Consider the following 13,110-nt stretch of genomic DNA (forward strand, 5'->3'; position numbering starts at 1 on the left):
CCCACTGGCGTTTGACAGATCTTTGGAACAGTGGGCTGTGCAAATGAAAAATTTAATTAATTTAATTAATTTTATAATTAACATTTGTTAAAGTGGGTGTTAATGTCCTTTTCTGCAGATGTATGCACTTTCTCTAAGCCAGGTTGGACCTGGAATTCATATGCGACTTTTAAATGGAAATGTGACTTTTATTCTTCATAAATGGCGACTATCACATTTGAAAAATACCTGACCACTGCAAATTAAAAGAAAAAAAAAATACTACGTGAGCAGATTTCAGATATGTGCTTTGGAATAAGAAAAAATCTAAAAGTTGCAGCATGTATAGAAAAGTCGCACGTGCGCAAGTACTTTTTTCCACAAAAAAAAAAATCTACTACGGAGCTTGATAAATCTCATTCTAGAGTTCTGTATTTCCCTGCCTAGGGGTGGAGTAGGCAGATCTACATTCGATGAGGAGGGTGGGGAGCAAGGGGCTTAAAAGGTGACTGTGATGTCATTACTGCTGACCCATACGGCCCGGATAGGACATCAACAAAAAAGTTCTTTGTGTAAATAAACAAACATCAGAAAAGCAGAATAAAGGATGCAGAGGTGCACGGGGGCGAAAAAAGGTTGGAGAAAAGGGAAGAAATACCAAAAGGAACCGACAACCCCTTTAGCTCCATATACTAAAGTGATTACAGAAAATTATTTTTGCTGTATAATAGACTGCCTCATAATACACAGTAGGGATCGACCGATATCGTTTTTTTAGGGCCGATACCGATAATTTGTAGAGGTTAGGGCCGATAACCGATAACTTATACCGATATTCCGGTATAAGTTATCGCCAATTTATCCCCCCGCGACACCGCTGCAGATCATTGATTTAAAGCGGGCGCTTTAAATCAATGCACTGCAGTGGCTTTTGCGGTGCCATAGGCCGCCGCCGCCACCCGCTTCTCTCCCCCTGCCTGTCCGGGGGTCCTGAGACCTATCATTGCCACCGCTCCCCTCGCTGTGCCGCGCCTAGGGGGGCCTCCAGCTGTTGCAAAACTACTACTCCCAGCATGCCCGGACAGCCGTTGGCTGTTCGGGCATGCTGGGAGTTGTAGTTTTGCAACAGCTGGAGGGCCTACTGTAGGTATAGTATATTATACAGATCCCTGTCCATCTCAGAACCCTGACTCACCTTCCCAGTTGCTGCAGGGACCGTCCAGGGGGGCTGGTCCGGGCCATCCATCCTTCCTGTAGTGTCCGGCGGCATTCCGGGTGGAGGGTGAACCGGTCCGGGCTGTCCTTCTTCTCCGGGGGTCCTCTTCTCCACTCTGGGCAGGCTCTGGCCTAGTAACGCTGCATAGACGCCGCGGCGCAGCGACGCACATGACGTCACGGCGTAGCGGCGTCTATGCAGCGTACTAGGCCGGAGCCTGCCCGGAGTGGAGAAGAGGACCCCCGGAGAAGGACAGCCCGGACCGGTTCACCCTCCACCCGGAATGCCGCCGGACACTACAGAAAGGATGGATGGCCCGGACCACCCCCATTACGGGTAAGTTTAATTTTTTTTTATTGACTCGGAGGGTGGGGGAGGGGCCCGACTGGTATAGTGGTATGGGCAAAAATCCATATCGTGGGAGAAAAAAAAACGGTATCCGGTTCATAACGGTATACCCCCCAGCACTACGGTGGGGGGTGCGACGCGGTGTGGTGGTTGGGGTGGGCGGTCGCGGTGCGGCGGATCGGGGGGGGGGGGCGTTCGCGGTGCGGTGGGGGCGGTGCGGGGGGCGGTGCATTATCGGCTTATCGGCAAGGTAATTGCCGATACCGATAATGCCCAAAATCGTGATTATTGGCCGATATATCGGCCATACCGATAATCGGTCGATCCCTAATACACAGGCGTGTTTTAGGTTCACTCAACATATACCATCACATCACATAGATTGAGGATGCAAATACATAAACCAAGGAAGAAAATCTTACTAGGTAATGAGTATCTTTAACTGCTGTCTTGATAACTGGCAAAGTGTTTTTAATTCTTGTATGTCTGGTTAGGAATCACTGTGAATGGTGATATGTTCTGGTACAGAAATGTCTGTGAAATCATTAAAAACCAAGAGCGAGGTTGGCTTCAAACCTCTCATAATAGGTGTTGCTAAAGCTGTCACTTCCTGCAGTTCTGTTCTCTTATATCATAGAAATGACTTGTTCATTCTGGAAAGATGTGATTTGCTTTATCCCTGTAATATAATTTGTTTTCTTTCATAAAGTTTCTACAAATAAAAGTTCTTTTTTTTCTGAAATAATTTGGATTTTTATTACAATTATTTGAATGATATGCTCACAGTCTTTACACTCTTATCTTAAGGTTGTCCATAAACATTTGTCGTAGGTCTCACTCTCAGCTGAATCCAGTAGTTTTTAACCTTTCTTGTCACTTTTAAAAAGCGTTCAAAATGGTCTATTCCAGATCAAGATGGTGCAGATTTCAATTTGACATCCACAAATATATTAAGAGGTATCCCCCTTACCCCACTGGACCTCTGTTTAGGCTAGCATATAAAATGGCACTCACCACATAGTAAATCAACCTCTAATTCTCTATAGCCTTTACCTCAATGTAGGGATTGGTAGCTATTCTCTGACCCTCATCAGAATATATATATGTATATATATATATATATATATATATATATATATATATATATTACACACACAAATACAGTATATACAGTATAATCACCACCTTAAAGTGTAACTATCCATATATATTGAATTATTTACAAAAAACTAAGTAATTTTTCCCAAATACTTTATAATTGAAACTTGAATTTGTTAAAATTCTACTTAACCCGTTGGGTGTTTAGTGCAGGCATGGCTCTTTCACTGAATAGGGCAGTAGCAGGCTGTTCCTGGTCTCTCTAAATACAATGGGGGAGATTTAAGAAGAGGAAAAGTCGACCAGTTGCCCATACACGGCTTGTGTAAGTGCAAGAGGCGCACGAAACAGTGCTGTCCCGAGACCCCTATCCTCTCTACCCTGCCCGCTGAACATATGTCGATGCATCGTATCCTGCAATAAATCCCCCTGGATGGTGAGTACTGACTACTGTATTTCTCCATTGAACAATGAAAAAAATAGTTTTTCACCGGAAAACAACTTTAACTAATATATTAGTTAACAACATTTTTGCATACAACAAAATTAAAGGAACTGTACTGAAAACAGTGTAATGCAGACAAAAACACAGTGTGAACCCACCTTTAACATTAAATGAGTACTCCACAGGAAAACACTTTTATTTTAAATCAACTGGTGCCAGAAATTTAAACTTACTTCTATTTAAAAATCTTAATCCTTCCAGTACTTTTCAGCTGCTATATGCTCCACAGGAAGTTCTTTTCTTTTTTAATTTACTTTCTGTCTGACCACAGTGCTCTCTGCTGACACCTTTGTCCATTTTAGAAACTGTCCAGAGCAGTATAGATTTGTTATGGAGATTTGCTTGTACTCTGGACAGTTGCTAAAATGGACAGAGGTGTCAACATGGTAAGACAGAAAGGAAATTTAAAAAGAAATTAACTTCCTGTGAGGCATACAGCAGTTTATAAGTACTGGAAGGATTAAGGATTTTTAAATAGAAATAATTTACAAATCTGTTTAACTTTCTGCCACCAGTTTATTTAATAATAAAAAAATAAATAAATAAAAAGTGGAGTACCCTTTTAAAGCAAACTGTGCAATAAAACAAAGAAATATAACCATCAAGAGTGCCGCTATCTTTGCCTATGTCCGTAAGCATAGGAATCAGGCATAGTTACTAACTGACAAAAGCACCCGCTGCTATTCAACAACCAAAGCTTATCTAGCAGGAAGACATGTAGATTAGTAAATCTTTTTGAATAGAATTTTTTACATTTTTAACATTTATATGTTAAAAAAAGGTGTCCAGTGCTAATAAATTTATCCCTGATCTGCAGGATAGGGCATAAATGTCCGACCATCCCAGCGATCTCCTGTACAGGGCCCCAGCTTGGCCCCGGCTTTGCGCTGCTAGAGGGCGTTTCGTACCGATCACGTCAGCTAATCAAACACCCCCCCCCTTCCATTCATCTCTATTGGAGCGTTCCTGTGTCTCCACCTCTCCCATAGAGAAGAATGGAGGGGGCGTGTTTGTACCAGATGACCTACTGTACAAAACGTTACACACAGCAGCTCAGCCAGGACCAAGTCGAGGATCCCGTACAGGAGATCGCAGGGGGCCTAGCGGTTGGACCCCCTGCTATCATTTAACCCCTTACCTGCAGATAGGGGATACATTTCTGCACATCACATCTTCTTCAATAGACAGTTTCTTCAAAACGATTGTTACGCCGAGCGCTCCGGGTCCCCGCTCCTCCCCGGAGCGCTCGCTACACTCTCCTCACTGCAGCGCTCCGGTCAGATCCACTGACCCGGGGCGCTGCGATACCGCCTCTAGCCGGGATGCGATTCGCGATGCGGGTAGCGCCCGCTCGCGATGCGCACCCCGGCTCCCGTACCTGACTCGCTCTCCGTCGGTCCTGTCCCGGCGCGCGCGGCCCCGCTCCCTAGGGCGCGCGCGCGCCGGGTCTTTGCGATTTAAAGGGCCACTGCGCCGCTGATTGGCGCAGTGGTTCCAATTAGTCTGATCACCTGTGCACTTCCCTATATCACCTCACTTCCCCTGCACTTCCTTGCCGGATCTTGTTGCCATCGTGCCAGTGAAAGCGTTTCCTTGTGTGTTCCTAGCCTGTGTTCCAGACCTTCTGCCGTTGCCCCTGACTACGATCCTTGCTGCCTGCCCCGACCTTCTGCTACGTCCGACTTTGCTTCTGTCTACTCCCTTGTACCGCGCCTATCTTCAGCAGCCAGAGAGGTTGAGCCGTTGCTAGTGGATACGACCTGGTCACTACCGCCGCAGCAAGACCATCCAGCTTTGCGGCGGGCTCTGGTGAAAACCAGTAGTGACTTAGAACCGATCCACTAGCACGGTCCACGCCAATCCCTCTCTGGCACAGAGGATCCACTACCTGCCAGCCGGCATCGTGACAGTAGATCCGGCCATGGATCCCGCTGAAGTTCCTCTGCCAGTTGTCGCTGACCTCACCACGGTGGTCGCCCAGCAGTCACAACAGATAGCGCAACAAGGCCAACAGCTGTCTCAACTGACCGTTATGCTACAGCAGTTACTACCACAGCTTCAGCAATCATCTCCTCCGCCAGCTCCTGCACCTCCTCCGCAGCGAGTGGCCGCTTCTGGTCTACGCCTATCCTTGCCAGATAAATTTGATGGGGACTCTAAGTTTTGCCGTGGCTTTATTACCCAATGTTCCCTGCACTTGGAGTTGATGTCAGACCACTTTCCCACTGAAAGGTCTAAGGTGGTTTTCGTAGTCAGCCTTCTGTCTGGAAAAGCCCTGTCTTGGGCCACACCGCTCTGGGACCGCAATGACCCCGTCACTGCCTCTGTACACTCCTTCTTCTCGGAAATCCGAAGTGTCTTTGAGGAACCTGCCCGAGCCTCTTCTGCTGAGACTGCCCTGTTGAACCTGGTCCAGGGTAATTCTTCCGTTGGCGAGTATGCCGTACAATTCCGTACTCTTGCTTCAGAATTATCCTGGAATAATGAGGCCCTCTGCGCGACCTTTAAAAAAGGCCTATCCAGCAACATTAAAGATGTTCTGGCCGCACGAGAAATCCCTGCTAATCTACATGAACTCATTCACCTAGCCACTCGCATTGACATGCGTTTTTCCGAAAGGCGTCAGGAGCTCCGCCAGGATATGGACTCTGTTCGCACGAGGCGTTTCTTCTCCCCGGCTCCTCTCTCCTCTGGTCCCCTGCAATCTGTTCCTGTGCCTCCCGCCGTGGAGGCTATGCAGGTCGACCGGACTCGCCTGACACCTCAAGAGAGGACACGACGCCGCATGGAGAATCTCTGCCTGTACTGTGCTAGTACCGAACACTTCCTGAAGGATTGTCCTATCCGTCCTCCCCGCCTGGAAAGACGTACGCTGACTCCGCACAAAGGTGAGACAGTCATTGATGTCTACTCTGCTTCTCCACGTCTTACTGTGCCTGTGCGGATATCTGCCTCTGCCTTCTCCTTCTCTACTATGGCCTTCTTGGACTCCGGATCTGCAGGAAATTTTATTTTGGCCTCTCTCGTCAACAGGTTCAACATCCCAGTGACCAGTCTCGCCAGACCCCTCTACATCAATTGTGTAAACAATGAAAGATTGGACTGTTCCATACGTTTCCGCACGGAGCCCCTTCTAATGTGCATCGGATCTCATCACGAGAGGATTGAACTTTTGGTCCTCCCCAATTGCACTTCTGAAATTCTCCTTGGACTTCCTTGGCTTCAACTTCATTCCCCTACCCTGGATTGGTCCACGGGGGAGATCAAGAGTTGGGGGCCCTCTTGTTCCAAGGACTGCCTAAAACCGGTTCCCAGTAACCCTTGCCGTGACTCTGTGGTTCCTCCTGTAACCGGCCTCCCTAAGGCCTATATGGACTTTGCGGATGTTTTTTGCAAAAAACAAGCTGAGACTCTACCTCCTCACAGGCCTTATGATTGTCCTATCGACCTCCTCCCGGGCACTACTCCACCCCGGGGCAGAATTTATCCTCTGTCCGCCCCAGAGACTCTTGCCATGTCGGAATACGTCCAGGAAAATTTAAAAAAGGGCTTTATCCGTAAATCCTCCTCTCCTGCCGGAGCCGGATTTTTCTTTGTCTCCAAAAAAGATGGCTCCCTACGTCCTTGCATTGACTACCGCGGTCTTAATAAAATCACGGTTAAGAACCGCTACCCCCTACCCCTCATCTCTGAACTCTTTGATCGCCTCCAAGGTGCCCACATCTTTACCAAACTGGACTTAAGAGGTGCTTATAATCTCATCCGCATCAGAGAGGGGGATGAATGGAAAACGGCATTTAACACCAGAGATGGACACTTTGAGTATCTGGTCATGCCCTTTGGCCTGTGCAACGCCCCTGCCGTCTTCCAAGACTTTGTTAATGAAATTTTTCGTGATCTCTTATACTCCTGTGTTGTTGTATATCTGGACGATATCCTGATTTTTTCTGCCAATCTAGAAGAACACCGCCAGCATGTCCGTATGGTTCTTCAGAGACTTCGTGACAATCAACTCTATGCCAAAATAGAGAAATGTCTGTTTGAATGCCAATCTCTTCCTTTCCTAGGATACTTGGTCTCTGGCCAGGGACTACAAATGGATCCAGACAAACTCTCTGCCGTCTTAGATTGGCCACGCCCCTCCGGACTCCGTGCTATCCAACGTTTTTTGGGGTTCGCCAATTATTACAGGCAATTTATTCCACATTTTTCTACCGTTGTGGCTCCTATCGTGGCTTTAACCAAAAAAAATGCCGATCCCAAGTCTTGGCCTCCTCAAGCGGAAGACGCCTTTAAACGACTCAAGTCTGCCTTTTCTTCGGCTCCCGTGCTCTCCAGACCTGACCCATCCAAACCCTTCCTATTGGAGGTTGATGCCTCTTCAGTGGGAGCTGGAGCTGTCCTTCTACAAAAAAATTCTTCCGGGCATGCTGTTACTTGTGGTTTTTTTTCTAGGACCTTCTCTCCGGCGGAGAGGAACTACTCCATCGGAGATCGAGAGCTTCTAGCCATTAAATTAGCACTTGAGGAATGGAGGCATCTGCTGGAGGGATCAAGGTTTCCAGTTATTATTTACACCGATCACAAGAACCTCTCCTACCTCCAGTCTGCCCAACGGCTGAATCCTCGCCAGGCCAGGTGGTCTCTGTTCTTTGCCCGATTTAATTTTGAAATTCACTTTCGGCCTGCCGATAAGAACATTAGGGCCGATGCTCTCTCTCGTTCCTCGGATGCTTCTGAAATTGAACTCTCTCCGCAACACATCATTCCTCCTGACTGCCTGATTTCCACTTCTCCAGCCTCCATCAGGCAAACTCCTCCAGGAAAGACCTTTGTTTCTCCACGCCAACGCCTCGGAATCCTCAAATGGGGTCACTCCTCCCATCTCGCAGGTCATGCGGGCATCAAGAAATCTGTGCAACTCATTTCTCGCTTCTATTGGTGGCCGACTCTGGAGACGGATGTTGTGGACTTTGTGCGAGCCTGCACTATCTGTGCCCGGGATAAGACTCCTCGCCAGAAGCCCGCTGGTTTTCTTCATCCTCTGCCTGTCCCCGAACAGCCTTGGTCTCTGATTGGTATGGATTTTATTACTGACTTACCCCCTTCCCGTGGCAACACTGTTATTTGGGTGGTCGTTGATCGATTCTCCAAAATGGCACATTTCATTCCTCTTCCTGGTCTTCCTTCAGCGCCTCAGTTGGCTAAACAATTTTTTGTACACATTTTTCGTCTTCACGGGTTGCCTACGCAGATTGTCTCGGATAGAGGCGTCCAATTCGTGTCTAAATTCTGGAGGGCTCTCTGTAAACAACTCAAGATTAAATTAAATTTTTCTTCTGCATATCATCCTCAATCCAATGGACAAGTAGAAAGAATTAACCAGGTCTTGGGTGATTATTTACGACATTTTGTTTCCTCCCGCCAGGATGACTGGACAGATCTTCTACCATGGGCCGAATTCTCGTATAACTTCAGAGTCTCTGAATCTTCCTCCAAATCCCCATTTTTCGTGGTGTACGGCCGTCACCCTCTTCCCCCCCTCCCTACCCCCTTGCCCTCTGGTCTGCCCGCTGTGGATGAAATTTCTCGTGACCTTTCCATCATATGGAGAGAGACCCAAAATTCTCTCTTACAGGCTTCATCACGCATGAAGAAGTTCGCGGATAGGAAAAGAAGAGCTCCTCCCATTTTTTCCCCTGGAGACAAGGTATGGCTCTCCGCTAAATATGTCCGCTTCCGTGTCCCTAGCTACAAGTTGGGACCACGCTATCTTGGTCCTTTCAAAATTTTGTGTCAGATTAATCCTGTCTCTTACAAACTTCTTCTTCCTCCTTCTCTTCGTATTCCTAATGCCTTTCACGTTTCTCTTCTTAAACCACTTATCGTCAACCGTTTCTCTCCCAAATCTGTTCCTCCCACTCCTGTTTCCGGCTCCTCGGACATCTTCTCCGTCAAAGAGATTCTGGCATCCAAAAAGGTCAGAGGGAAAACCTTTTTTTTAGTGGATTGGGAGGGTTGTGGTCCAGAAGAGAGATCCTGGGAACCTGAGGACAATATCCTAGACAAAAGTCTGCTCCTCAGGTTCTCAGGCTCTAAGAAGAGGGGGAGACCCAAGGGGGGGGGGTACTGTTACGCCGAGCGCTCCGGGTCCCCGCTCCTCCCCGGAGCGCTCGCTACACTCTCCTCACTGCAGCGCTCCGGTCAGATCCACTGACCCGGGGCTCTGCGATACCGCCTCTAGCCGGGATGCGATTCGCGATGCGGGTAGCGCCCGCTCGCGATGCGCACCCCGGCTCCCGTACCTGACTCGCTCTCCGTCGGTCCTGTCCCGGCGCGCGCGGCCCCGCTCCCTAGGGCGCGCGCGCGCCGGGTCTTTGCGATTTAAAGGGCCACTGCGCCGCTGATTGGCGCAGTGGTTCCAATTAGTCTGATCACCTGTGCACTTCCCTATATCACCTCACTTCCCCTGCACTTCCTTGCCGGATCTTGTTGCCATCGTGCCAGTGAAAGCGTTTCCTTGTGTGTTCCTAGCCTGTGTTCCAGACCTTCTGCCGTTGCCCCTGACTACGATCCTTGCTGCCTGCCCCGACCTTCTGCTACGTCCGACTTTGCTTCTGTCTACTCCCTTGTACCGCGCCTATCTTCAGCAGCCAGAGAGGTTGAGCCGTTGCTAGTGGATACAACCTGGTCACTACCGCCGCAGCAAGACCATCCCGCTTTGCGGCGGGCTCTGGTGAAAACCAGTAGTGACTTAGAACCGATCCACTAGCACGGTCCACGCCAATCCCTCTCTGGCACAGAGGATCCACTACCTGCCAGCCGGCATCGTGACAACGATGTATTAATATCAACATACACAACACATCAACAAACTATAATGTATTGTATAAAAGTGTTAAATAAAAGATTTAAAAAATTGAAATAAAAGAGGCATGATTAATATGTCTGCTCTCTATACAAAATAAAAATGCTACTTCTCCAGCATGATTGTAATAGAAAAAATAAATCACAAAACACATAATGTCCCCTAGCAATGTATCACTTAAAAAAAAATCTGCATTTCACACATGGGAATTTAATCTTCTTTCACAGCACATGTAACACAATTGAAAATTACTTTTAAAAATGAAATCAATTATAAAAAATAAATTAAAGAACATTTCCCTTTAAGATAAAACAAGCAACAGTAAACACAAGTCAGAAAGTATTACAAATAGTTAATTGATTTCATTGATAGAACTAACATAGCTATCACATTACTTGACCAGGCTTCTGAACGGCCTGAATGGTTAAGTGGTAGCACATTCTCCACTGTACAAGGACTAGGAAGTAGGGGCTAAATACAGGACAGCTTGACATAAGAGAACAGGACATATACTTAAAGGGGTACTCTGGTGAAAAACTTATTTTTTATTTTTTAAATCAACTGGTGGCAGAAAGTTAAACAGATTTGTAAATTACTTCTATTAAAAAATCTTAATCCTTCCTGTACTTATTAGCTGCTGAATACTACAGTGGAAATTCTTTTCCGTTTGAAACACAGTGCTCTCTGCTGACATCATGAGCACAGTGCTCTCTGCTGACATCTCTGTCCATTTTAGGTACTGTCCAGGATAAAGGGAAATCCCCATAGCAAACATATGGTGTTCTGGACAGTTCATAAAATGGACAGAGATGTCAGCAAAGAGCATTGTGGTCATGATGTCAGCAGACAGTTCTGTGTTTCAAAAAGAAAAGAATTTCCGCTGTAGTATTCAGCAGCTAATAAGTACAGGAAGGATTAAGATTTTTTAATAGAAGTAATTTACAAATCTGGAGCAAAGTAGAGGAGTAGTCAGCTCACCCGGCCACCGCACGGCAATAAAATCCTCCATGGATACGAAGAAAGCAGGTAGATGCCAGCGATTATGAAACTTCACCTTTATTGGAACCACGTAAAATCATCGACATGGAGAGACAAACATTTAAAATTCCAGGAATCAGCACCAAGCATGACGCGTTTCAGGTCATGTGACCTTTCATCAGATGCATCTGATGAAAGGTCACATGACCTGAAACGCATCATGCTTGGCGCTGATTCCTGGAATTTTAAATGTTTGTCTCTCCATGTCGATGATTTTACGTGGTTCCAATAAAGGTGAAGTTTCATAATCGCTGGCATCTACCTGCTTTCTTCTTAATTTACAAATCTGTTTAACTTTCTGGCACCAGTTGATTTTAAAAAAAATTTTTAGTTTTCCACTGGAGTACCCCTTTAAGCTCTGACCATGGCATAGATCAGACAGATTACCTTTAAACTACAAACTTTTCTACCTTATATCTTATTACCGAATCAAAAATATTAGGGTACCGACTAGAGATGAGCGAACTTACAGAAAATCGATTCGTCACGAACTTCTCGGCTCTGTAGTCGATGACTTATCCTGCATAAATTAGTTCAGCTTTCAGGTGCTCCCGTGGGCTGGAAAAGGTGGATACATTCCTAGGAGACTCTTTACTAGGACTGTATCCACCTTTTCCAGCCCACCGGAGAACCTGGAACCTGAACTAATTTATGCAGGATAAGTCATCAACTGCCGAGCCGAGAAGTTCGTGACAAATCGAATTTACTGTAAGTTCTCTCATCTCTAGTACCGACACCCATTTCATGAGCACCAAAGGTCACAGCAGAAACATTTCCCACTGAGAAAGGACCAATGAATAGTGTTGCTCGCGAATATTCGCAATTCGAATATTATTCGCGAATATCGCATATTCGCGAATTCGCGAATTTCGAGAATATAGCGCTATATATTTGTAATTACGAATATTGTTTGTTTGTTTGTTTTTTTTTTTTCACAGTACACATCACAGTGATCATCCCTCTCTGCTTCCAGGTTGTGTGGTGTAAAGAAGGCTGTAATACTACTGTGTGAGGCTGACGTGTGAATATTCGCATATGCACAAATTAGCATATGCTAATTTTCGCATATGCGAATTTCGCGTATGTTAATTTTGTATATGCTAATCTCCACATGTTGATTTTCGCATAGGCGTATTTTCGCATATGCGAAAATAAAACGATAATATAACGAATATGCGAATTTTCGCGAATATAGGACGAATATTCGTCCATATATTCGCGAATATTCGCGAATTCGAATATGGCCTATGCCGCTCAACACTAGTGTTGCTAACGAATATTCTTAATTCGAATATTATTCGCGAATATCGACTATTCGCGCATTCGCGAATTTCGCGAATATAGCGCTATATATTCGTAATTATAGCACTATAATTCGTAATTTTTTTTTTTCACAGTACACATCACAGTGATCACCCCTCTCTGCTTCCAGCTTGTGTGGTGTAAAGAAGGCTGTATTACTACTGTGTGAGACTGCCGTGCGAAGATTCGCATATGCGAAAATTAGCATATGCGAATTTTCGCGTATGCGAATTTCCGCGTATGCTAATTTTGTATATGCTAATATTCACATATGCTGATTTTAGCATAAGCGAATGTTCGCATATGCGAAAATAAAACGAGAATATAACGAATATGCGAATATTCGCGAATATAACACGAATATTCGTCCATATATTCGCGAATATTCGTGAATTCGAATATGGCCTATGCCGCTCAACACTACTCAACACTACCATGAACAGAGAGCTCAGATCCCAGCTTATGGTTTTTCACCAGAGTACCCCTTTAATAAAGGTCATCTCTCTGTTTTGTCTCCCTTTCTTTAGGACTTGTGTACACCTGTGTTCAGTGCTGCGTCATGGGTCCCTCTGAGCTGCGGTCAGCACAGCAGGGTCCTGTCCTCAAACTCCAATCAATTTCAATGAGAGCTTTAGGCTATGTTCACACTGAGGAATTCAAGAGTAATTCACAAGGAATAATTTCGGTCAGGAAATTGTTGCCTTCTCCATCAAGCGGAATTCAAGCGGAATTTCCATGTGGAAATGAAGTGGAATG

The 13,110-nt window shown here is 45.9% G+C and overlaps 1 protein-coding gene across 1 annotated transcript in view; it reads right to left on the bottom strand.

Annotated features, from left to right (window-relative positions):
* LOC130273220 (sodium channel protein type 4 subunit alpha B-like) overlaps positions 1-13,110 on the bottom strand; it is a 488,856-nt gene that overhangs the window by 255,173 nt on the left and 220,573 nt on the right. The window lies entirely within an intron of this gene.

Source organism: Hyla sarda, chromosome 5 (assembly GCF_029499605.1).
Source record: "Hyla sarda isolate aHylSar1 chromosome 5, aHylSar1.hap1, whole genome shotgun sequence".
NCBI classification, from domain to species: domain Eukaryota; kingdom Metazoa; phylum Chordata; class Amphibia; order Anura; family Hylidae; genus Hyla; species Hyla sarda.